The sequence below is a fragment of the Thunnus thynnus genome, chromosome 23, assembly GCF_963924715.1.
Source record: "Thunnus thynnus chromosome 23, fThuThy2.1, whole genome shotgun sequence".
Taxonomy (NCBI): Eukaryota; Metazoa; Chordata; class Actinopteri; order Scombriformes; family Scombridae; genus Thunnus; species Thunnus thynnus.
This window is the reverse complement of record NC_089539.1, coordinates 23,111,990-23,136,663: the sequence shown is the minus strand read 5'-3', so window position 1 is coordinate 23,136,663 and position 24,674 is coordinate 23,111,990. Positions and strand designations below refer to the sequence as shown.

The 24,674-nt window shown below is 39.2% G+C and overlaps 3 non-coding genes across 3 annotated transcripts; all 3 read right to left on the bottom strand.

Annotated features, from left to right (window-relative positions):
* Window positions 1–21,167: 21,167 nt before the first annotated feature.
* On the bottom strand, window positions 21,168–21,286 carry trnal-uaa (transfer RNA leucine (anticodon UAA)). The gene is made up of 2 exons: window positions 21,249–21,286; window positions 21,168–21,213 (listed from the first exon to the last, which is right to left on the bottom strand). It is a non-coding gene; the product is annotated as a tRNA-Leu (tRNA).
* An 863-nt stretch (window positions 21,287–22,149) lies between these two features.
* trnal-uaa (transfer RNA leucine (anticodon UAA)) lies at window positions 22,150–22,259 on the bottom strand. The gene is made up of 2 exons: window positions 22,222–22,259; window positions 22,150–22,195 (listed from the first exon to the last, which is right to left on the bottom strand). It is a non-coding gene; the product is annotated as a tRNA-Leu (tRNA).
* A 275-nt stretch (window positions 22,260–22,534) lies between these two features.
* On the bottom strand, window positions 22,535–22,645 carry trnal-caa (transfer RNA leucine (anticodon CAA)). Its single transcript has 2 exons — window positions 22,608–22,645; window positions 22,535–22,580 (listed from the first exon to the last, which is right to left on the bottom strand). It is a non-coding gene; the product is annotated as a tRNA-Leu (tRNA).
* Window positions 22,646–24,674: the final 2,029 nt, after the last annotated feature.

The following is a 24,674-nucleotide window of genomic DNA, read 5'->3' as shown; positions in this document are numbered from 1 at the left end:
ATACCATCACTGTCATGGATTACATCAAATACTGTGTGGTCACCAGTCATAAAGACATTCATGTTTTTTTCCCGAATCAGAAGCCATGTACGAACAACAGCGTCCGACGTCTGCTCAGGGCTCAGGATGCAGCAGCATATAGCATCAAAGCTGCTCAACACAAACATAAACAACAAATTGAGACATTTTTCAACAATGCCGATAATCCACGACATGTGTGGGAGGGGATTAGGTCCGTCACAATCTACCCTGTAAACAGTGAGGCAGCACCAGCTGAGGAGCTGAACAGCTTCTCTGCACAACAACGAGACAGCGGTGCAGGCCGAACCACTGGAGGAGAGCACAGCACTGACACTAAACCCACATGAGGTGAGACGCAACCTGCGTACTATCAGTCCACGCAAAGCAGCCGGACCAGACGGTGTGCGGGGGCAGGTCCTGAGAGACTGTGCTGATCAGCTGACTGAGGTTTTCACTGACATCTTTAACCTCTTCCTGTCCTCTGCCACCGTGGACCCTGCATGCTTTAAAACATCAGCTATCATATCAATCCCCAAACAGTCTGTGGTTAATTGCCCTGATGACTACAGGCCAGTGGCACTCAACCCCATAGCAGCCCAATGCCTGGAGAGGCTGATTCTCTTACAAGGCAAATAGATCAACGAAGATGCTATTTCCACTGCTCTCCATACAGTTCTGGATAACCTGGAACAACCGGACACCTCTGCTTATTGACTAGTTCTATATTTCCCAATAAGCTGATCACCAAACTTCTCCTCCTGGGGCTCAGTGCACACACCTGTAACTGGATTTCAGACTTTCTGACTGGTCAAGTACACCTCATCTACCCTGACCCTGAACACAGGAGCACCACGGGGTTGCGTTTTGGGCCCATTACTCTACACCCTCTTCACACATGACCGTGTCCCCGCTTACCCTACAAACTCCATTATAAAGTTTGTCATTGGACTTAAAACAAAGAATGATGAAACTTTACTATACAGAGAAGAAGTGCAGAGACTGTACACGTGGTGCAATTATCACAACTTGTCACTCAATATAAAAAAAACAAAACAAAGAAGTGATTACAGGAAAGCAAAAAAGACTGAACATGTCCCACTCCTCATAAATAGAGACGCAGTGGAGGTGGTTTTAAGTTTCTGGGGATGCAAATTACAGAGGAGCTCAGCTGGACCGCCAACACCTCTGTGATAGTAGTGAAAGCCCAGCAGCGCCTCCACTATCTGAGGACATTAAAGAGAACTAGTCTACCCCAAAAACTGCTTGTGAACTTTTACCGCAGTGCTATTGAGTGCATCCTGAACATACTGCATGACAGTGTGTGGTACGCCATCTGCAATCAGGCCGACAGAATGTCTCTCCAGCGGATAGTGAACACAGCACAGGATATCATCGGGACCCATCTACTTGGACTTGGACTCAATCTACACCTCATGATGCCTGCGGCGGACTAACAATATCATTAAAGATCCATCCCACCCGAGCCACCACCTGTTCATCCTCTTGCCGTCTGGAGGGTAGACACAGAAACACTGCAGCTCGGACTTCTAGGAAGAAAAACAGTTTGTTTCCCAGGGCTGTGGCTCTAATAAACAATACTGCAAGCCCAGTATTTTAATATACTTTGCACTTTATGTATTTTATGTAACATTCAAATGATTTTAATCAATGTTTATCTATCCTTTTATTACTTTATTATATTTTATTACATGTTCTGTGCACTTTGTTGTCTTGAACAATGACCATAAAGCTCTATCTATCTATCTATCTATCTATCTATCTATCTATCTATCTATATCTATTTCATGAAACTAAATGAAATATCAACATGTCCTCCCAAGAAAAACAACACGACAGGTCGTAATGTACGTCACCCAAAAATGACTTTTAGTTAAGTTCGAGTGACAGATGCCATCTAGCAGCTGTATTAATTCTGATCCGGAGCAGTGGTGCAGTTCAGATGATGTTAAAGGTTTTAGGCACAAAAAATAAAACGAGGATGCTTTCAAAAATAATGCCATGAATAGTTTTAATGCATCAATTAACTTCAATATTTGTTGTGAGCAGCTTTGCCTTTCAAACAGCAGCAGTTCTCCTCAGTGTTTCAGGTACTCGGCAGGTCGGTTGTTCCTACATCTTGGAAAAGTTGCCACAGTTCCTCTGTGGATTTCGGCATCTCAGCTGCTTCTGTCTCTTCATGTTAATCCCAGACTGACTCCGTGATGTTGAGATCAGGGCTCTGTGGAGGCCGAGCCATCTGTTACAGGATCCTTGTCTTTCTTGTTGCTTAAGATCTTTATGACTGGCTGTATGTTTGAGGTTTGATGCTGCAGAATACATTTGGGAGCAATCAGATGCCTCCCTGATGGTGTTGCATTATGGATAAGAACCTAAACATCTAAAGTAAACATCTGTATATATGTGTCGACAATTGTCTTCATTCAGAGGAGGAGGGTGGATGGAGGCATTAACCCAGCAGTGCCACAGGAGATCACCGTTTCCTGTTTCTTACCGCGAGTAGGGACAGTTTTTTAAAAACCATAAACGATCGTCCCCTAACTTTAACCTTGTGGTTATTATTGTAGCCATGACGATGAAGGTGGCCTGACTTGTTTCTCTACCCTTAGCAAAGTGATCAGTTCAACCCAAACCATGATCTTTCCCTAAACCTAACCAGATCTATATCCTGTACTTTTATCTGGGGTCAAACACTATCAGCTTGCTCATATTGTGTGAGTTTATTTATTGCAGATTGGAAAAATCCTTTCCATCCTTTGATGAGTTAATTCTTTATAGCACCAATTTCACAGTGTAATCCAGTGACGGCCATGAAATCAGCTTTATTTATTTATTGCAGTTGTTGATAATTCAATAATAAATTGGGTTCTGAAGAACATTTGTGGTTTGATAAATAATTCTGACAGATGACTGAGATACAGTGTCCCGAGTTAAATCAGCTCCAAACTGTATTTTTTCCAGTTTCCCAGTAGTGGAGTGTTACTGGAGTGTTTTGATTTGTTGGTGAGCTGATCGGATCCTTATTAACTCGACGGCCATCTAAATATACTTATAAATTTATTGTATTTTTTGAAAACACTGACACGACAAAGCTCACTGTCTGCAGCAGCTGACTGATTGTGAGCAGATCTCACTGACTCAGGAGTCCTCTGGACTTTTGAAGAATTGAAGGGAAATTCAACATGTCACCACATGTGAGCAAAGTGACACAGAGTCATTGTAAAGAAGACATATTCTGCATATTTCCAGGTTTATATTTATATTCTGGGATTCTACTGGAATATATTTGCATGATTTACAGTTAAAAACTCCTTATTTATCTTCTACTGGTCCTTTATGCAGCCCCTCAGTTCAGCCTCTGTCTGAAACAGGCCGTTTTAGCTCCTGTCTCTTTAAGGCCCGCCTCCTGATGAGCCCTCTCTGTTCTGATTGGTCAGCTTCAGGAAGTTTTCTCGTAAACAAATGTAAAGGTAAAACACTCGTTTTTTTACTCAAAATTTCTCAAATACATCCGGACATGTTGGAGCCGAAAATCAGATCAGAAACATGAGAGTGGACAGTGTGAACAACACATGGAAAAACCTTAGCAACAACCTTAGCAACCAAGGCTACAGAACGGATGTTTATGGGTATGTGTGATGACCCGACGTCAGGTCATTGAATGAATGTCACAAATGAAGCATTCAGAGCAGGCTGAAGCCCCGGTTTTTGACTTGCAGGCAGCATTTCTACATACGTTCACCTCAGGTTTTGAAACTTTGACCCTGTTTAACATCTGACATCATAACAGGATACAATTAATAGAAAACCAGAAAAACAATATGTCCCCTTTAAGTTTCTCTTTTAACGGGAACTTGGTGGACTTCAAATGTGTATTTCAGTTCATGGCACTTACCTTCTTCTTCCTTCTCTGACATTCAAATTAGCTGACTTGCTCTCCAAAAACATTGTTCCAAGAAATGTTTGCACTATTCAAAACATGATTCTTTGGTTGCATTTAATCAACCTTTTTGCTTTTCTTGCTTGTTTCCTTATTACTGAAACTCACAAACTCCCAAAACTCAGCTCTCCTGATGTTGGAAGCAGAAGACTCTCAGATCATCTAGTACATAAGTATGTGTTGTATCTTCTTTCATGTTGTTGTGTGTAATGACCTCTGCAGTCCCTAGGGGCCTCAGCAGGGCCCCAGCAGAGCCCCAGCCTCTGTAATCACGTTTAAATGTTATTTCAGCAGGGTTTCCTCTCTCAGCTCAGTGCTCGTTGTAACTGTGTTAAACCAGATTCTCCCTCTGCAGGTTTAACTCGCCTTACTTTCCCTCCACTCATCTCTGATCGCATCACATTGCTCTGCATCTGCTGTGGCTGATTTTATGTGTTTTTATTGTTTTTATTGTGTTTTCATCGTAAACTGTTTCTGCAAACCAAATCTCCCTCGTGGGACAATAAAGTTTTGAATTGAATCTGAGGTTTTTATTCAGCAAAAGCGGCCGCAGAAATGCGCCAACCAACAATAACTTCTAATGGAGTTATATATAGGAGCCGGGCAGGCTGTATGTGTGTGTGTGTGTGTGTGTGTGTGTGTGTGTGTGTGTGTGTTGTACTGTAGCAGTGAATTTCTGCGAACCCCTGCTGAATATAAACGACTCAAAATCCAATACTGATCTGTCTCTCTCTCTTACTCTCTCTCTCTCTCACACACACTCTGCAGTAGTGACCAGTCCTTCAGTAAAGCTGTTCATTTGCTGCATTAACTGTTGGCTCCTCCTAATACTGCTGGAAAATTTCACTTTCAAATGTAAACCTTCTGCTGCACCAAATCTCACAGACGCAGCAGTCACCTCACTGGTCGACCATTTTTGTGAATGATCTCATTCTTTTCCATTAACTTGGATGTTTCTCACCACTGTTAAAGGATCAGTCTGGCAATTTTCTGCAACAATGAATTGATGTATTTACAAGTATTGTGCTTGTATCCAAAGCCTGACATATCTTATTCCTTGTTGTTGTCCAGAAACTATTAAAAACATGTCAGTGAGTCACACCGCTGAACTGGGTGACATGTTCCTTCATTATGAAGAGTTTGGTCACGTTAGTTTGTTTAGAAACGACTCCAAAGACTAATAACAGCGATCACATTTTCAGTCACCAGAGAGTAGTTCTGTGGAAGGCAGACGCCACTGAGCATGTGCGGTAACGTAGTCCTGTTTACAGCTAGCTAGCTTGTTATGCTACCTCCACATCTCTTACCTGTCTTTGTCCTAGGAATTACGTTCAAATACGATGAAATTGCGACAGAAAATACGTTTTCCTAGAAGCGTAACACTGTTGAATCATATTTTCTCTCAACATAACAAGAAAATGTTGTTAATTAACATATCTAACAAGTTGCAAAAATGTTGATACCGAACGTAGTCTACGTACGTAGTCTATGTAGAACGTGGGGAACGTAGTCCTGTTTACAGCTAGCTAGCTTGTTATGCTACCTTCGTGTTTCCTACCTGTCTGTGTCCTAGAAATTAGGTTCAACTACAACGAAATTGCGACAGAAAATATGTTTTCCTAGAAGCGTAACGCTGCTGAATCACATTTTCTCTCAACATAACAAGAAAATGTTGTTAATTAACATATTTGGCAAGTTGCAAAAATGTTGATACTGAACGTACGAGTGAAATGTTTAGAGACAGAGCAGTTATTTTTTTTATTCAATCTTGTAGTACAATATATTCTAGTGGAAACTGCAGCATCATCAAACTTTTTATGATTATGTTTAGACTCCGACAGCACTTGGTTAATGTTTGGGAAAGATTGTGGTCTTGATTTAATACAGAAACAAGTCTGCAGTGACTTGAAGCACAATGACTCCATTAACATTTAAGCAACACTACAATCTTTCACTCAGGATATTATAGATATTATACTTGAAACAAACTCGTTTTCAGATGCATTTTCAGACTATGTGTTTCCAGCTGTTCTGATCGAACACACATGAAGGTGCAGGGAAAAATCCAGTCATCATAGAGCGGGGCGAGCAGTGATAATCATTTAGATACGGAGATAACAGCACACACTTCCATAAAGTCTCTCCTGGAAGGCGTTCATAGCGTTTCACTCAACTGCACAGATAAAAAAAAAAAGTGATGGAAATAGTTGTGTAAAGAATTTAAAAAGAGGGATTAAGGGAGAAGTTCAAATCCTGCCAACTTTCTCAGCTCCTCACACCTGGTCGATCACTGTGTGAAGTGAATGTTTGAATGTTGGTTTTGGGAAAATTTACAAAAAATCGTTGCATGCACCCCAAATTCTGCTTTTTGACGATCTGACGAGCATTTAACATGTCATATCCTACATTACAGTAGGTGTTAAGGTGCATTCACCGTACTTTATTCAGGCAAATTTGACAACTAGACTGTTTTTGAAGGCTGTAGCTATCTAGCAAAGTACACACTGACTGGAAGTGTGCTTGTGCTGAGTCTGTGTGATAAATCAACCTCCGACTGATCTCAAAATATACCAGGAACTCCACTTCTGTCTGATATTTTTCTCCAGTTCTTCCTTTTTTCTTCCTGTAACACAACCATAGACTACATAATACCAAACAGCTATATTTTTAGGTTTCCTTTGTATTTGAATTGGTACCTTTGTTTAGCTTTATTTCTGCATCTGTATCATCCTGTAAGTTGGTTCTCTGAACCGTTCGAGTATATTAAGAGTGACTGTGAACTGAGGTCAAATTCCTTGTATGTGTACTTGGCCAATAAACTTAATAGTGATTGTTTATGTTTGCTCACTGATTGGAGATATACAGCTTTGGGGTAAGCATCATTATTTTGTGTTGGGACACTTAATCTGCATCAATCAGAGTAAATTTGCATCCACTTACATTATATATAGTTGTGCCACCTCTAAAATTTACTTCACATTCAGTCTGAACACATGATCATGACATTATACATGTTAAAGTATCTACTAGGGATGTGCAGAGATGTCCAGTATTTGTATTTGTATCTGTATTTGTTGAGGCAGCAAAATTATTTGTATTTGTATTTATATTCGAATAAAAGTGGAAATAGGTTTAAAAATCCTGTTTTTGTTTTTATGACACTTTTAATTTTAGAAAATTAAAGTGTTACAATAAGTGTTCATGAATAAACTACCTCATGAAGGAGGTCCCCACACCGGGTCTTAAACTGGAGTCTCCCAGATCAAACTAAAACTTTACTCATCGCCTCATTGCAGACAGACCTCTACCTATTTATACACCCATAACACAGAGACAGCACACGATGTAACGTGTAGGGAGGAACTTCAAAGGCGATTCTTGCTTCACACTTTTTATTTATTGCCTATTTTTTACAACCTAACTTTGTGGAAAGGAGAAGAGGAACAACATGTTATGGAGAGTCTGTTGGAAGCACTTCGCTTGTGTCAGTAGCTCAACTTTATCTGAACAAAATATTTGTATGAAACAAATATTCGTATAAAAACCCACTATTTGTGCTTTGCCGAATAATGTATTTGTATTCGGGCACATCTCTAGTATCTACTGTAATACTGTAAAGCTGAAACTTCCAAACCACTAACTGTTGTTTAAATGACATCAGACAAATAACGTTAACATCTCTCTCTGTGCTATTTTTATCTTATTCAGTTATTCAGATATCAACATGAGTCGAAGTGTCTTGTGTGTATTTGCCCCCAAACAGCCAAAACACCAACTGTACATTATCTGTAAGTTACTGTAGGGAGTTCGTGTTGAGTTCAACTTCTGACTGAAACTCTTTCTGTTATTTGCCTCCAGTCTCTTTCTTTTTCCTCTCGTCTGTATGTCTATGAAGTCGATTTTCGGGATACTTGTGAATTTTATAACAGTAAACTCACATAAACTCTCACACATTTAAAGACTGAAATGCCGAGATTGGTTTTAAACTGTAAATTTTCAATATTCAACATTTATCTTTTAATTGTTGTCTGTATTCCTTTCTTGTGTCAGTGTTCATGGAACATAATTGAGCTGCCATTTCAACCAAACACACAGATTTACAACTCAGGAGAAAATCTTAGTTAGATAAAGGTCAGAATATAACTAACCTTGAAATAAATCTCATTTTTACTGCAGCGGATGAAGATTATAATTACTATCTATCTGTCTATCTGTCTATCTGTGTATCTGTCTGTCTGTCTGTGTTCATTTCTTTTCTAAATGGCCTGCAGAGATGGATTTTATATCCTCCATCCATCATCTTTGCAGAGAGATGTAACCTGAAGAAACAGCCCACGCCTTCAACACTGCACTAAGAGCTAGTGTGTGTGTGTGTGTGTGTGTGTGTGTGTGTGTATGCGTGTGCACACACAGGGATATAATAGAGGTTAAGCAAAAAGGCAATGTGACTTTGGCTGCCTGAAGGAAAGAGGGAAGTGTGTGCGTATGCGTATGTGTGTTTTAGCTGAATAACTGCATTTTCACCTCTGTGTTAAAATCGACCCTGAACATTACATTAATGTATTCCTCTCTCTCTCTCTCTCTCTCTCTGTCTCTCTTGCCTTCATACAGCCAAGTGCGCTCTCTACTATCTATGTGATGACCTGAGTATAAACTCACACGGATGTCGCAGTGTTTCTGTCTTTGTCAGTCAGCAGAACGGTTGCCGTGTTTGCTGCAGTAACAGTAAACAGTCTTGTTGTTGACGTGTTTGACTGAGAGATCAGAACGAGCTGAACTGAGCCGAACTGATTCCACCAACCTCGAAATACTCAGAGGGAATTAAGAGGAAAACACAAACTAACAACTGTCATGCACAAACTAAAATAAACACACAAATTACAAGCTACCACTTGCTTTAAAACATTCCTGTTTTTCTCCACACAGAAATTAAAAGCAGTGAAATTAGATACTGACGGCTAAACTTGCTAAAATTGTGAGATCATGAGATAAAAATGTTGATCATAATAAAAAGTATTGAGCTCAAGATGTTACCATTATAGATACGATAATGAGATAAAAGATGTTGTTTTGAGAAATCATGGTGATCTAACTTTAATCTTGAGATATTAAACAATTAGATAAACAAGATGCAATTATAAGATACAACTGAAACAAAAAAAATTTGCTATGAAGAAAATTATATCTTAAAGGAAATGTTTACAATTTCTTTAAACAACAGTCAGGAACCCAGATTAACATGTAAACATGTTTTTCTTGCTGTAATCATTCCTCCTGTTCATACTGACCATTAGAAGATCCCTTCATAATGACCTTACAATGGAAGTGATGGAGGAAAAAATCCACAGTCCTCCTTCTGTGTAAAAATGAATAATATGAAGCTTCAGCGTCCAAATGAGTCAAATCAAGTAGATATCTTTCAACGTTACAGTCTTTTTAGTGCCAAAGTTCCTCTTTTTGTTACTATACTTCCACCTGCAGCTCAACAGGGAAACACTGTCCGAGGAAACACAAAGAGGGAATTTGATGCTAAAAAGACTGTAAATGTGTCAGATATCCACTTGATATGACTAACTCAGACTGCTGAAGCCTCATATAAGCTTCACAGAGACTTTTAAATGACTGTGTGGACACACTGTGGATTTTGGCCTCCATCACTTCCATTGAAAGCACATTTGAAGGATCTTTTAATATCCAGTGTGAACAGGAGGAATGATTACAGCGAGGAAAACCTCTTTCACTGATCATATGGACACCTGACTGTTGTTTCTGTCCGTTAAGATAATGACAGATGTCTTAGCATGATGTAATTGTGATCGTTAGATAATAATTTAAGATATTAGAATGTGAAGTTTGAAGTAACAACATATTCAAGTTGTGATGTTGAGAAAATAGTTTTGAATCTCTATAAATTACAAACTATATTTACAGCACATTCTCCAGATAAAGATTAAAAAAAAGGATATTAACTTTGATATAACAATGATCACCACCTTTCTTCCTGTTTAAGGTGATTTTGGAACCGTTTCAGGTTTGAGCTGGCGCTGGTGACTGCTGTTGTCATGGTAACACCGGGACCTGATGCCAAAACATCCACACCCGTATGAAGAGTCACCGTTCCCGACTGTGAGCGCCAACAGCGTGCCGTTTACCCATCATCGGGCGGCGGAGCGGGTGGCGACGAAGCAGCTGTGTGTCACACTGAGGCATCGTCGGGTTTAAACATACTGACTCAGACACTCCTGCCAGCTCCAGATGCATTGTGGGTACCAGGGGGGCAAGCTAGTTCAAGTGTCTCTGTCTGAGCACGACGCCGACACACACACACACACATCTACACTCACGCACACTTGACATGATTCACCGCGCTGAGTTACAACCCAATTTCCACAGAGAGTTTCACTGATGACCCGGCAACCCGGCGCTCTCTTTATTTACTATCTGGCAGCACAACATCACATTTACTCTCAGCTGAGCCGAGGAGACGCCGGACCACAACTGTGGCTTATTTGTTTCAGAGCATCCATCCTTTGAGGTAAACCGCTTGTATGGACAAACACTTGAGTTGTTTCCACGGCGACAAGAAGCTAATTAACGCCAACGAGCCAGTTTACCCATCATGCTTTGCTTTAGATTCGTGTGAAACAAACTGGAGTCTCATTACGACAAGCGGTGCGTTGTCATTAGATTCAATGGCTGCATTATCACAGTGTGTGTGTGCGTGTGTGTGTGTGCCAGATGGTGATGCATCAACCATGCAGTCATTAGCAGGAAATTAGAATAATGAACACACTGTCTGTTTGTCTGTTTGTTTCCTTTAGTTTCCTCCGATCAGCTCCGACCCTACCAATAAAGAAACAAACAGCGTATAAACACCTGTTGCTTTGTGGTCTCTCTATAGAAAGTTGAAATAACTAGAACACTCTAGCAGCAATAATTGCAAACTAATGACAAAAGGACTGGGGATTAATGGGATTAAATGGATAAAGTGGCAATTAATGCCCCTCTGAGGGTTTGTAATCTGCTTTTTTTTTGTAGTTTTGGAATATGTTCGTCGTCACAGTGGATATTCTTCAAAGGAAATCCTCTTGTTCACCATTAGAGACAGATTGATAAGATGTTCTTGTTATTTGTGCTTTTTTGACAGCATTAGCAGTTTCCCTCTGCTTCCAGTCTTTGTGCTTAACAAGGCTAAATACACGTCTTTACTGGATGCACTGAGATATTTGTTTCTGCGGTATTTGTTTCTTTTGAAGGCCATGAAAGTCTCTTTTTTTTCTGCCACTGGGGTTTTAGACTGTTGAACTAAAATCATTAATTTTATAACCAAGGATGCTTTATTACAAATTTTAACTTTGGGTGTTTTTTTTATGGAGTTAGAGACATATTTAAGAGACATACTTGGTGCCCAGTCCAATAGGCTACTTGAATTGGGCAAACTGGCAACTTTTGCAATTTTTGATTATTTTACATGTGCCACCACTTACAAACAAATGGAGGTATGTATACTGTATATGGTGTAGGGGTGTGCCCGAATACAAATGCATTATTCGGCAAAGCACAAATAATGTTTTTTTTTTTTTTTTTTTTACAAATATTTGTTTCTAAAATTAAAAGCGTCATAAAACAAAAACAGGATTTTTAAGCCTCTTTCCACTTTTATTCAAACACAAATACAAATAATTTTGCTGCCTCAACAAATACAAATACAAATACTGGGCCCTCTGCACATCCCTAATATGGTGTCAGGATGAGGAATATGTCTTTTTCCTGGCCCCCCTAAAATATCCTAAAAACACCTGAGAGGTGCAATATGTTATTTAGTTCTGCCAGACAGCCTTTTTCTGTCTGTGTGTAAATGTTTTGCCATCAGACCACAGAGCAGATGTGGTGACGGCCAGCAGGTCCAGTCAGAGGAGGGCCTGGATTGGCCGCCTCACTGAAAAGCAGTTTTCACGGATGAAGGCCCCACATTCAGTGATGAATTGGAAGTTAAAACCATCTGAACTCCCTTTACTCATCTTTTGAAGCCATCTCGTAAATATTTTGTAGCTGCAAATAATCAGATAGTATAAAGTCACCAATTTATCTTATCTAACCAGGGGGGAAAAAACATCTTTTCCGCATAAAGCTGCACGTTCAGGTCACTGGTTTAAAGATCCGGCACCTTTTTAGAGTCCCAGCAGTCCCAGTTTGAAACAACTGGGAGACGATTGAGAACACAAACAAGCTCATTCATCTTTTACTTGGCCTCATCTCCATAAATTTAAATATGGAGAGTAAACAGTGAAGTGTTAGTTTGTTAGCATGGCATTGAGCTCCTAGATTGGCAAGACAGACTTTATTTATAGAGCACATTTCATTACGAAGAAACTCAATGTGCTTTACACTTAAAAAGGAGACGTAAAAACATCAAGCGTATGCAACACAGTGGTATGACAATAATAATAATAGAGACAACATATATTTATACATACCCACAATACACCCACACACACACACACACACTGTTCAAAGGCTTGAGGAAAACAGGAAGGTTTTGAGCTTAGCTTTTAATGTAGATACAGTTTTTTAGAGTGTTCCAGAGGGAACGTCCACAGTAACGAAATGCACCTTTACCAGCTCCTGATCTTATTCTGGGTACAACCAGAAAACCACTGTGTGAAGACCCGAGAGGTCTGGTGGGGGTACAGTCAGTGAGCAGGTCAGAAATATACAGGGGAGCTGAACCATGTAGAGCCTTATAAACCAATAGGAGGATTTTTAAAGCGAATTCTCTGTTGAATAGAAAGCCAATGAAGTGATTTAAGTATTGGAGAAATATGATGATGTTTTCTTGTAGCGATAAGAATTCTGGCAGCTGAATTCTGAATGAGCTGAAGTTTTCCTATTGAATGTTTTGATAATCCAGTGAAAAGAGCATCACGGTAATCTAATCTGTTCAAAATGAACGCATGAACAAGTTTCTCAGAATCGGTTTGTGATGTGAATCTTTTTTACTTTTGATATATTTCTCAGGTGGTAGAATGTAATATTTTATGTGTGATTTCCAAAGCTTTAAGGTTAGCATCCAGGTTTCTGACCTGCTCACTGGCTTTTAGGGTGTGTGTAACAAAAGGTGTTTTTTGGGGCCAACCATAAGAATTTCAGTTTTATTCCTGTTAAGCTGTAAGAAGTTATTTGCCATCTAATAATCTATGCTTGTAATGCATTTTTATCAGGTTGTCAGTTGGTCTAAGGTCATTAAGAGAAAGAGAGCTGTGTGTTGTCTGCATATGAATGATACGATATGTTATGATTCTTAATGATATTGCTAAGTATAATCATGTATAGATTAAAAAGTAGTGGGCCAAAGATTGACCCTTGTTTTTAATCAACTACTTGTTCATCTAACCAACAACAGCATTTCAAAAAAAGCTCCAATCTGGTTAAACTGGATTACCTAAAGAGTCAATAAGAAAACTACAGCTAGTTCAGAGAGTACTCGTTTATAAAGCTTTAAATAACCTTGCTCCTGCCCACATCAGAGATTTTCTTTCATTTTATGTTCCAGCCAGATCACTACAGTCCTCCACTGCTTTTCTTTTGAATGTTCCTTATGTGTCCCATAAAAGTACCGGTGAGGATGCCTTCTGTTTTCGGGTGGACCAGCCAATGACCAGCCCTATAACCCCGAATGTCTGTCTGTCATCGACTCACTGAGTGATGAAGTTACACCATTGGTCGGCTGGCCCAGTGTTAGAGTTTCCCCACTGGCTGTCTTTCAAAACGAATCGGCACAAACTATTTCTATTACATCCTCAGGGGGCTCCGAAACTGACAGTAGCACCGACCAACAGATACAAAGAAACGGGTTCATTTTACCAGCCTGCACAGCAGCTAGCAGCTAGTTAGCATGGCTAGCATCGTTAGCATAGCCATGCCATGCTGTGTGTAGCCCATAGACTGTATAAAAATGAGGTGTAGCTGAAGTGTTTTTGGTCTAACAGTACCATGCTGAGCAGGTGACAGGTGTGTTTATACAAAGTCACACAGCTGACGGACTGTTAGCCTAGCATGCTAATCCTACATAAACATATGGTCTCAACCATACAGACATCCGCAGATAAAAACAGATGAAAGAGCAGGGGAAGTTCACAGATAATTACAATAGTTATAATTAAAATTAAAATAAGCTCTCTTTCAAATTAGACATCCCAAGATATAAGATGAAAGTATTGTTCTTGCGACTGCATTTATAACCTTTTTGTTTGTTTGTTTTAAACGTAGTTTAACCATGTCATGTGCTACTTCAGCACACTTTAACAACAAATATTACTGAGACCACGACAGAAAATTGCAGATGAACATTTAATATCCAGGAATTCACATCATAGACACTGCCACTGACTGTCCCTGTAACACATTTGCCTCAGTTTCACACACTGACCATAAACAGTCCAGGCATATACTAGGTTTTGACCTCGTCTTCTTATGGCTGTAACCTGTGGAACATACTGCCTCTGGATATCAGAATGGCTCTGTCATTATTTTTAAAAGGAAATGTAAGACCTATCTTTTTAATCTGGCTTTCAATTTTAATTTGGAGTAATGTTAGTAATGCCTTAGCTTTAGTTTTTAAGTTTTAATCATTGGTTTTCATTTTATCCCTAGTGTTTATTTTATTGACTTTCATTGTATTTTGTGGTATTTTCAAAACTGTATTGTTTTTTGTAATCTTAAAACTAGCAAAATTTTATTTATTGTTGTCTAGTTTGCTTTTATTTATTTTGTTTATCTGTCTTGTTTTAATCTTGGACTGTGAAGCACTATGGGCTGTGTGTTTGTATGAAAGGTGCTAAATAAATAAATAAATAAAGTCGAGTTGAGATAAGTTTGTGATGTTAACCAGGTCTTTCAAAAAAGCAATGAATAACAGATTTAAACAGTTTGTTTGGGATGCAGTCGAGAGAGCAGGTGGAGGATTTAAGCTCTTGTACTCCTTCAATAAGGTTGTGAAAATTTAAGGGCTGGAAGTTGCACATTAAGATTTTTGTCATATACTGAGGGGAAGATAGTGTAGATGAAATGTTGTGAGAGTCAAAGTACTATTTCTAATCTGACAGACTTTGTCCTGAAAGAAAACTCATTACATTTGTTTGAGGAAGGGAATTCTGAGGGAAGTGATCTTTTTGATTCAATCACTTTATCAATAGTGAGGAACAGGAAAGAAGTCCCGTTTTGATTATTGGCAATTAACTGTGAAATGTAAGACTGTCTGGAACATTTTATGTCATTGTTATGAGAGTAGATTGCATCTTTATAAATTTCAAGATCAACCTGCAGATTATTTTCAGACAGATTCTCTTTTGCATCCTCACATTCTCAGAATTCCCCCAGAGTGATGAATGGTGCCTACATATCCATTTACTTTTCACTGGTGCAACTTGGTCTAAAATTTGTAGCAATGTAGCAGAAATGTAGCAGGAAAATGTAGAAGAAAAAGCGTTTACCGTGTCATCACAAGAAGACAAAGGGGGGTAAGGTACACTCGAGATACTCCTGGATAAACATGTTAGTGTTTTCATTAATGTGATGCTTCTGAGCCAATTTGTTAATTTTGGCTCATTCACAGTTACAACACAGGTTAAAAACTATACAATAATGATCAGAGATTGCAACATCAAACACAGCTGTTATGGCGACATCACAACGTTTGGAAAGCACTACATCTAATGTATGACCCAATTTGTGAGTAGAACAGAAAACATGTTGTTTAAAATCAGCTCTTCAGTGTTACAGGAGATGTAGAACTTACTGCCAGTGCAAGATATTCAAAGGATGGATTGTGACAAAGAGAAAGAGGTTTACGTTTTCAAAAGTCATTATATAAAACTGCAACCCCTCTATATTCTCCAGTGGACCTAGGGGCAATGCAGGAAGCTGTAGTTGGGGGATAAGACCTCAATAAGTTCCTTATACCCAGTTTGATCAAGCCAAGTTTCTGTTAGCAGGACACAATCCAATTTATGAGAGGTAATCATATCATTTATAATGAAAGATTTTTTAAGCTAATGATCCATTTAATAAGGCCATCTTTAAAGCAGAAGGCAAAGTCAGAGTGATGGGCTGAAATCTAGAGGGCATTATGTCTATAAGACATCTGGCAGGTCTCTAAGGTTTAATTATATGTGTGGTGTTGTAACTAGATCTATGATTCACTACTACACTAATGATGTTAATGAACTTTTAATACCAATAGGGGATGAACCCACAGTCTGTCAGGAGATGATGCCTTTGCAGGATTGAAGAGTCAGCTCAATGTTCATGGATAATAAGTGTGATCCTGTAATGTTTGGATGAAGAAGGTCATGCCTGAAAGGTTCAGGAAGGTCACAAAGTTGTCTACAAAGGGGATGTTCATAGTCCTACAGTAACCTTTAAGCAAGATGCAACGTTGTCTCACACGGCTGAATTTGACATCACCAAACATGGGGGAGGAAGTAGTGTGTCCACAAGACTGATGAAATCCCTCTTCAGTGTTTCTGATTCTTGGTGTTTTAAATAGTTTATTCCTGCATCTAAGACCACAGCAGAAGCTGATTGTGTGTCCAGCAGTTTTGCTTCACTGTTTGACGTCCTTTACATTCTCACCGGGGTAGCAAGCAGTGTGTCCATTGGTTACTGAGATGTATCTGACCATGGATGTTCCCACCATGAGCACAGATGGTCTGTGGGGGAAGGGAGGGGGATGCCAGGGGATTCTCCGTACCGAGCCCTTCATGACATTCACGTGCTCTGAGGTTCTTTGTGGAGCCTCCTGACCCCTACTGCACAGTGGTCGGGCAGAGAAATTAGCCAGCGACCAAATGCATACCAGGTGAGTTAAAGTCCTCGACACCGGTGGTCTTGGCGGAGAAGAGGGCTCATTAGACGGAGGCAGCAAGGATGGAGGGCAAAGGTGCTCAACCAGTGGGGGAAATACCGATTAATTCATTGTGCTGAGTGTGTTTGCCAGCTGACGGTGACAAGGTGAAGGTAGATGAGACGGGTGCAGACCACCCTTGCCGACCATAGTCTAAGGCTGGTTTTGGGGAAGCTTTGGCTTCACTTCTATCTGAGGCTCCAGTGGTGTTAAAGTGGAGCTTAGGGAGACCTTAGGCCTGGCACGCAGATGAAGCCAGGGATTGTCTGTCTGCATCTGAACCACGCCATAGCGGGGGGCAGTGGCATCCAGGTCTCCACACTCAGCCAAATGTCAGCAGTGAGTCGATGTGCTTCTCTCCCTCTCAGATCTGGTGTAGAATGGAGATTCTCTCTGGAGCTCAGAGATCTCTTGACTGTGCCATTTGCAGTTTACATAGTCAGATGGCGAGGTGAGTGGAGCCATGCTCGAGGGGGCCATATTATACCCCTTTTAAACAAGCTAACACAGTTCCCTGTCTGTGTCTTAGTAAAATATATGTTTGAAGATACATCCACTTAATCCCAAAAATCCCAAAAGTCATCAGTAAACTGCTCTGGATCAGAGCAGAATCGGGTGTTTATTCCTCCAGATGATGAGATAGTAGCAACAGCAGCAGCAGCAGAAGCATCACAGGACTCTCTAGCTCTCTCTCCTCCAGAGCTGGCCGGTGCCCAGCAGCTGTCTGTCAGCAAGCAGTGGCTCTGTCCCCCAGTCCAGCCCCACGATACGCCCAAATATTATGAGAAAAACATGGCAGACTTCAGGAAATTTAGTGAATGGAGACTCAGATAGAGGCATAGACGGGGGGGTGGTAAAATTTCAATGAGGCCCCAAGTGACGTAAGAGCTTGTTGAATCACAAGAGAACAAGGTTGTCTTATTTCACAGTTTGTGTGCACATCAAAGACCCCGATACAAATGCACAAGCACTGAAAAAGTGAGTTTTATCATAATATGGCCCCTTTAAAAAACTAGCTTTCGCTAAAGCTAGCTTAGCTAAAGTTAGCATGCAGCTGTCAAAACAGCAGTCAATAGCTGCAAACTTAGTCCGATCGACACAATAAATAGTTAAGAGTCAGTGAAATCAGTTAGAAGTAGTTAAGATCGATCTAAAACTAAAGTTTCTTAAAAAAGTAATATGGATCGTAAAGCCAAAACTACTTAAAAAACACACCTGCACTGCCCAATGGATTCACATTAGCGTGCCGACGCTGCACACCGCAGGTGGAGATTGGATCCTGTTGTATGTAATGTAGAAGAGAAATGCTCAATTACGCCTGTGTGTGTGTTTGTGTGTGTATGTGTGTGTGTTTGTGTGTGTATGTGTGTGTGCACTATGCTAATAATTCCATGGAGGGTCGAAGCAATCAAAAACCTCTCACTTTTAATCAGCGTCATGCAGAGTGAGCAACACACACACACACACAACTGTTGTAAACCAGTTTGACAACTCCAGTATGGTGAAACAACACATCACACAGACTCACACACACACACACACACACACACACACCTGACAAATTAGAAAAATAAATGGATGTAGAAAGCTGCATGTGAATGAATAAGAGAAAATGAACAACACACACATATATGCATGTTTAGTTCACTTTCACACACACATGCACACTGCTGTGAAGATAAATGAGAAAACAAATGACAGGAAAGACAGATACACCTATCAAAGAAAGGAGAGAAGAAATCTGTTTTACATTTGTACGGTGAGCCGTCACACACACACACACATTGTACACACACTTTGGAGCGCTCTGTTGGTCTCTTTTCTGGTCTCTGATGTGATCTGGCTCTGCTGCTTTCACCTCATAACAGAGAAGCGGGAAATGAGCAAGAAAAATGCATGAAAGAGAGAAAGAAAAGACACAAAAAGACAACAAAATAAAAGCTAAAAACACTGATATAAGAAAAACTAAGTTGCTATCTTTAAGCTTCTCATCTGCTCCTCAGAATCAATACCTGCCTTTCACCCAGTTTCTTCAGAAACCAGCCTCTGCTCTCATATGCTGAGAGACATCAACCAGATGTCATCGATCCAAGTGTGGGGCTCTGAGGACGACCTGCCACCGGCCGAGGCTGCTTAAACCATGAGGAGGTAGATTTTATTCATAGTGTCTGACCTGTTGGCTGCATTAGTGACAGACTGAAGCCTTCATCCAGAGGACGAGCAGCAGGGTTGAATCTGTCAAATCAACCTGACACTCAGGTGAAACAAGTACATTTACTCCAGTACTGTACTTAAGTACAATTTTGAGGTACTTGTACTGTACTTTACCACTACTACTTAATACTTCCACTCCACTACATTTCAGAGGGAAATATTGTACTTTCTACTCCACTACATTTATTTGACAGCTTTAGTTACTTTTCAGATGAAGATTTGACACAATGGATAATATAACAAGCTTTTAAAATACAACAAAATACAAATCCGGCTGGGGCATCCTGTTACATTTCAGATGTCTATGAGTTGTTAACAGCTCCGCAAAATAGTGATTTTCATGCTAAACTTCTCACATTGTTTCATTCAAAGAACTGTTCAACGCCGAAAGAGAAAATTATCCAATATGTCACAAAACAAAGGAAAAATGAACAACACATTGTTAAAGATGAAACCAGTGGTTTCCAACCTTTTTGGCTTTTGACGTCTTACAAAAAGCAGTGTGTAGTCGGGGTCACATTTCACATGTCTATGAGTTGTTAACAGCTCCACCAAATAGTGATTTTTCCCTCTAAACTTCTCACATGCTTTCATTTCAATAAATGTTCAAATGATCCAATATTTCAGCAAAAATCAAAGATTAGAGAAAAAGTCCAAAAACTGAAAACAGATTTGTGTATCAGAACTTTGTTTTTTCTTCTTTCCTCTCCCATTAATCATCTCACGACCCCTCAGATTTATCTGCTGACCCTTTAGAGGGGCCCAACCCCTAGGTTGGGAACCACTGGACTAAACTAGCTAACTAGTATTAATAAATCTCATATATAATAATATATCAGTCAGAGGGACTAAACCACTACTTTTACTTTAAAACTTCAACTACATTTTGCTGATAAAACTTTTGTATTTTTTTTAATTATATATTTCTATACTTGTGCATTATTGGTACTTTACTACTAAAGGATCTGAATACTTCTTCCACCAGAGGGATAAAAAAGGGATAAAAAAACACTGCTTTCTGTTTAAACACCCAGAAACTCAAGGTCAGGCGTTTGCGGTAGTGTTGGGAAGGCGATGATGTAATTACCAACTTTAAGTGTTTCCAGAGGGAAGCGATGAGTTTATCTGCATCATCCATAAGAAGAGCTGAAGACTTGAGACTTGGACCCGAGTCAGACTAAAGGATTTACTTTTTAATTCTTTATTTTATGTGTTAAAAATATATGAAAAAAATCCCCCAGACAGTGTTACGTGACCACAGTTGGAGCTCTTCTACACTGTGAGAAAAAAAGTTATTTCACAGAAATTTACTTTATTATTTTACAGTTTTTTTGGTTTTTTTCTACATTAAGTGTAAATGCCATAAAAACACAGTAAATTATTTTTATTAAAAATATTCACCATAAAATAAAGGCTGTAATCTGTAAATGAATATAATGGAATATTAACACCAACGTTGTTGTTGTTCAGGCACTTTTAAGAGCATGATACATATTTTCTGTTTTCGTATTCTCAGGACATGGCTTGCTGAGGCTCATTGCAGAAGATCACAGCTATCGTTGGACTTCTGAAAGGAAGTGGGTGACTTTCATTCTGCCATATGAACTTGAGGCTTTTTTTAGCATGCAGATTCACATCTGTGTGTTAATACTGATTATGTATTAGCTTACTTGTTTGTTTCTGGAAGGAATTTAGCTCCTGTTTCAATTTAGCCCCTATTTTCATGGCCAAGGAAAGTTCAATCAATATTTGTCAGAGGCCAGTCGCAAGTTTGAGGACTTGCGACTTGGTTGATTAACACTGATAAGACTCTACTTGACTTTGACTTGAGGCAGATGACTCGAAAAAGCTTGGCAGTTTTTCAGTTAATCCTTTTTTAAAAGGATACTGACAAATATCGACTACTACTGACAACTTTAATCAGTGTTGTCCCTTAAAACTCAATCACTCAGCTTTGAATATTATGTCTCTAATATTGTTCCACGATGCAACAGACTGTTCAATTAAAGAAGCTTCTGGTAAGAAAGAGCTTTCCATTACTGTATTATCAAGCTTCAGTCCTTAAATCTTTGTCAGAAGTGGGATTTGAACCCACGCCTCCATTTGGAGACCAGAAGTCTTTTACTCAGTATACTCAGTAAGCTTTAGAGACTTAAGTCTGGCGCCTTAGACCACTCGGCCATCCTGACAACTGTGTCTTGTAGTCAACCACAGTCAGTGTGGACTGCTAGATTAGCTAGAAGCAGTAATTTGGATCAGCGATGTAGGATTTCAGCAGCTTTCTCCCACAATTGTCAAATTTCTTTCTACATTAGGAGACCAGAAGTCCCTTTGCGTAGGAAGGAGAGGAGCCTTGAGTCTGGCGCCTTAGACCACTCGGCCATCCTGACAACAAATATCACATATGAACCATAGTGAGTCTGAACTTCATAAAAAGCTAGCTAAACGTGCCATGAAATGATCAAATAAAGGCCAAATTTATATTCTGCCAAATATCAACACATTGAATCATTAATGTCCCATAAAAGTCAGTCACTTACTTTTTGATTGTGAAGTTTAAGGAAGAATTCATTGAGTCTGGCACCTTAGACCACTTGGCACCTTGACAGCTGAGGGTTAAAGGTAATCATAGTAAAACTATGATTACGTTTATAAAAGCTAGCTAGAACCAGTATATTAGATTGACAACCAAAGATTTCAGCAGTTTTCTATCATTGTAGTCCACTTTCTTCTGAATTGTCCAAAATCTTAAGTATAGGGGGATTTAAGACTGTTACTGATCATCTGTCCAAAATTGGCATCCAACTGTGATCAGAAGTGAACTAAAACTACATGGTTGTCTATTAAAGAATTACCTTGAAATCATTTTTTAAAAGGATACTGACAAATATCAACTATTGACAACTTTAATCAGTGTTGTCCCTTAAAACTCAATCACTCAGCTTTGAATATTATGTCTCTAATATTGTTCCACGATGCAACTGACTGTTCAGTTAAAGATGCTTCTGGTAAGAAAGAGCTTTCTATTATTAAGCTTCAGTCCTTAAATCTTTGTCAGAAGTGGGATTTGAACCCACGCCTCCATTTAGAGACCAGAAGTCTTTTACTCAGTAAGCTTTAGAGCCTTAAGTCTGGCGCCTTAGACCACTCGGCCATCCTGACAACTGTGCCTTATAGTCAACCACAGTCAGTGTGGACCGCTAGATTCGTTAGAAGCAGTAATTTGGATCAGCGATGTAAGATTTCAGCAGCTTTCTCCCACAATTGTCAAATTTCTTGTGGACAGCCCAAATTTGTATAGTATAGAGGAGTTTAAGACACTAAATGATTATATCTCCCAAAAAGTTATCCTTCTGGTCACACACTGATAAGGAGAAGCTTTTCACTGCTGAAGAAAGGCAGCTTTCTATCTTGTAAAGCTAAAGGCATGAAATCTGTGTCAGGAGTGGGATTTGAACCCACGCCTCCATTAGGAGACCAGAAGTCCCTTTGCTTAGGAAGGAGAGGAGCCTTGAGTCTGGCGCCTTAGACCACTCGGCCATCCTGACAACACATACCACATGTGAACCATAGTGATTGTAATAGCTCAGTACATAAAAAGCACTGAGTCTACATATTCAATACAGATATACTACTCCTGATGCAGAGAAAATCAAATTTAAAACATACCTCTGATTGCTGTACAAGAGGCAATGTCACTCAGTCAATTTGATCCTGCAGGAACAGATTTAACAAAAAATATGAAATAATTTGTGTTACAGTCCTAATTGCTAATTATTCCAGTTAACAAGGACTTCACAATGAAATGCTTAAGTGACTTTTTAAGTAGAAAATGTAAATATTTATCTGACTTACCAATACAATAGCTGCTTCCCAGTGAGTGAGGTGATTTAGTCCTAGATGTGCGCAAAACACATGAATATGAACTTTTGATTAGTTTACAAAATAACAGTCAAGTCAAAACGTCAAAAATATAATATGGGCAGGGTTTGAAGTAGAGCTACAATGTTTAATTGATAAAAAATTGATCAGTAGAAAATTAATCAGCAATTACATCTTAATTTTTTATAATTGTTTCACAAGAAAAAATGCCAAAAATGTGTTGGTCCCAGCTTCTCAAAAATGCGGATTTGCTGCTTTTCTTTATGTTACATCACTGCAGATTGAATATCTCAGGTTTGGGAGACAAAACAAGACATTTGAAGAAGTTCCCTTGGGCTTCTGCAAATGACACCAAAATTGGTGTATTTTCTTACTTTGACTTTTGAAACTGAAAATGTTTGCCTACAACAACTGAAGAACTGAAATCCCTCACCAATAAAAAAAGTTTCCAGTTAAAGGCCAGTCTCCACTCCAGATGAGGTAACCAGTTACTGGAGCGGTAGCGCCTGGGGAACCCTCGGGTATTTAAGCTAATAAAATGAAACTTGAGCCTAAGAGGAAAGAAAAATGACAAAAGATGTTAACTTCAAATATATGAAGGACTTAGCATACAAACATACAGTATGTTCAATAGTAACACAGTTCAGTATTCACTGGTTGAGTCAAGCTATTTATATCCAAAACCAAACTATTTAGCTGTTACTCGTAGTGATTGTCATTCACTCAGTCACTTTCTCAGTCATTCACTCGCTCATTACAAACTTTTATAAACACACACTTGGACAGTCTGGTTACAACTTGCATTAGAGGGACTTTTTTAAAAAATGTAAAAAACCAATTTAAAAAAAAACCAAACAGGCACTGATATAAGATGCAGTTATTTGGTTACAATAATGTGGTGAGCATTAGTACATGGCAACAATTACAGATGTACTGTACCAAACCATCAGATTCTTAGGCTACAGACATACACCCACTAAAGCTGTCCCATTGTTCTTTAACCATATCGTTTTTCCAGTTCAATCCAGCATGTTTTGACATGCAACAGTTAGAGGAGCATATTGATATATTTTGTTTAATGTCTATTTGTGTACAATGTTCAGACAGACTACACTACTTGTCTAAATATTTACGTTTTAAATGACTTTTGAATGTTTAATTACCTGAATGAACTCCATGCTTTGTTCTGTTACTTTATAATTGTGTACAAATGTTTAGCATCATTCATGTATAATGTTAATAAAGTGAGACATGGTTTGAAAGAAACACCTTAACATTTTATAATTTGTCTTGACATTTGAAGTCACAATTCAATTGGCTGTTTATTCACTGTTGTAAATACTGTCTGAGTAATTATGTCAAGTAACAAGGTTTGTGGAAAAAGATATTTAAAATTTAAACTCACTGTTAGCAGTCAGTTAATTAAACACAGCAGTCCGACCTGACGTTTTTGCTGCACTTATTTTATGTACTGCATTGCTCTGCTAGTGTCTTTGATAAACCAAATCTACCCAACAGTGACATCTCACCACCAGTCGGACTCCCAGTGGCACATTTCCTCAGTCATACTGGTACAAACATGCTCCATCTTAAAGCATGTCTCAGGTTAAAAAAATGAGCACATTTCCACACTAACTTCTAACCTTTGTATCCAGGAAGGCTCGTAGCATGTTTACAACAAGGTGGTTGACTAAC